The sequence below is a fragment of the Rhinopithecus bieti genome, unplaced genomic scaffold, assembly GCF_001698545.2.
Source record: "Rhinopithecus bieti isolate Rb0 unplaced genomic scaffold, ASM169854v2 scaffold_26676, whole genome shotgun sequence".
In the NCBI taxonomy this organism is placed as follows: Eukaryota; Metazoa; Chordata; class Mammalia; order Primates; family Cercopithecidae; genus Rhinopithecus; species Rhinopithecus bieti.
This window is the reverse complement of record NW_016812009.1, coordinates 537,054-539,431: the sequence shown is the minus strand read 5'-3', so window position 1 is coordinate 539,431 and position 2,378 is coordinate 537,054. Positions and strand designations below refer to the sequence as shown.

The window sequence follows — 2,378 nt, the reverse complement described above, 5'->3', positions numbered from 1 at the left end:
AACTGCTCCAGAACCTTCCTCCCTGGGAAAGTGCAAGAGGCAGGTACCTTTCTAATTCCTAGGACAAGGCCGACATGTGGTGAGCCTCAGGGACCTCCTCACTTTTACCCAGCGAGCCTATAAGCAGGATCAAGCCTTCCTTGTGCACATCCAGACAGGTATGTGTGTTACCAAACTGAACTGGGTCTGTTTGACTGCATGCAATGAAAAGCCAAACATGGCTGGGGGTAGTAGCTCACATCTGTAATCCCAGCACTTTGGGAGGCCAAGGTGGGAGAACTGACCACAGTGGAGTTCAAGACCAGCTTGGGCAGCATAGTGAGACTCTGTCTCTCCAAAAAAATGTTTTAAAATTAGCCAGGCATAGTGGCATGCACCTGTAGTCCCAGCTACTTGGGAGGCTGAGGCAGGAGGATTGCTTGAACCCCAGAGTTTAAGGCTACAGTGAGCCATGATTGTGCCACTGCACCCCAGCCTGGGTTACAGAGCGAGACCCTGTATCAAAAAAAAAAAAAAAAAAAAAATCCAAACACCAAAGCACTGGGTTTTTGTAGAAAGAAAAGTTTATTGCAAGGCTGCAGAGAAAAGACAGGAGACTGGCTCAAATCTGTCTCCTGGAGCTGGGGGCTGGGGCAGGTTTTATAGTCAGAAGGTAAAGGCATGATCTTGGATCTTGCAATGAGGTGATGCCAGGAAGTGTGATCTAACTGGATCTTGCCATGGGATGATCTTTCCAGGGCTAAATCTGATTGGATCATGCCATGTGGTGTCCCCATTCCTTGGTCTGAGCACTTAGATTCCATCAGCTTTGCATTTGGTCCATTTGGGTTTGCTTAGGTCACCTGCAACATGGAGGTAACTGAAAATTAACCATTTTGAGTTACATGAAGTAACACAAAGTTGAACCAGATTGGGCTGGTTTGCAGTTATGCGTGTAGAACCACCTAGTTGATGGCTCCCTTGGCTTACCTAACACAGTATCGCCTCAGCTACACAACAGCAGATTAGGCGGAATGGCAGAAGGTAAGAGAGTCTGGGACCACAGTCAGACTGATTTCCACTGTTGGATTACATCAACAAGAAGCCTCAGTTTCAACCTGTCATTAACATCCCCTTAAACTTCCCGATTTCTCTTTTTAACAAGAACACATCTCAGACTCAGACTTTTCTATAGGCAACAACATCCAGCACACATTTAACAATTTAACACATTTAACATCCAGCACACATTTAACAATTATCCTACACATCCCTTCTCTAGGTATAGAAGCCCTGGGTCTGGGGGAGTAATGGCCCAGGATCCACTATCTCCTGCTGAGATGATGGCTTCTGTTCATAAATCCCTATTAAATGTGAGACACTGGATTTGTCAGCCTCTTTGATCTGTCAGCTTCCTCAGCCTTTAAGAAAATATTTACATTCCTTCCCTTCCCTTCCCTTCCCTTTTTTCTTTGTTTTTATTTTGACAGTTACATTCTGTATGTGAAAAATATGCTAGTATTCAATTTACAATAGTAATAGAGCATTTCCTTGGTAAATAAAATAGGTTAAGAATATAAAATAATCACTTTCACCTTTCAGTTTAGGGGAAAACACTAAGTTTGAAAACAATTTGATGGTGAAGCTGTGGGTAAAAAACATGCACTGCTGTGTACTGCTGAAGGGAATTAAAGCGGGTATCCCTTTCATTCAGTAATTCGGCAACACGTATCAAATTTGTAAATGCATTCCCCTCTTGACCTAGTGATTCCATGTTTCTATTTCTGGCAATTTTAGCTTTCAGACATGCTTACTGTATTAGTAAGCTCAGGCTGCCATAACAAAATACCATAGACTGGGTGACTTAAACAACAGAAATGTATTCCTTACAGTTCTGGATGCCAGAAAGTTCACGATGAAGGAGCCAGCTGATTTGGTTCCCAGTAAAGGACGTCTTCCTGACTTACAGACAGCCACTTTCTCACTGTGTCCTCACATGGCAGAGAAAGATCTCTGATGTCTCTTGCACTTCTTACAAGGGTACCAGGCCTAATGGGTCAGGGCCCCATTACGCCCTCATTTAACTTTATTACCTCCTCACAGGCCCTATCCCCCAATAGAATTACATTGGGAGTTAGGGCTTCAGCATATTTGATGGGGGAACACAAATACTCAGTCTATAACACATGTATAAACAAAATGACATATGTTCAATCTTACAGACTGAAAAATAAAATCATAAAAGAAAACAGCAAGATTATTCACAGACTTACATATATATCATATATAAAATATAAATAATTTGATTTCTATTTTATATATGTATATTATGATTTATATTCTATATGTAAATATGTATATAAATTATACATATAAATTATATACATATACATTATATA

The 2,378-nt window shown here is 41.1% G+C and overlaps 1 long non-coding RNA gene across 1 annotated transcript in view; it reads right to left on the bottom strand.

The window, feature by feature from the left end:
* Positions 1 to 621: 621 nt before the first annotated feature.
* LOC108544376 (uncharacterized) overlaps positions 622 to 2,378 on the bottom strand; it is a 10,846-nt gene continuing 9,089 nt past the window's right edge. Inside the window, exon 4 of the long non-coding RNA XR_001889819.1 lies at positions 622 to 842. This is a non-coding gene — a long non-coding RNA (uncharacterized LOC108544376). The remainder of the gene's footprint in view (positions 843 to 2,378) is intronic.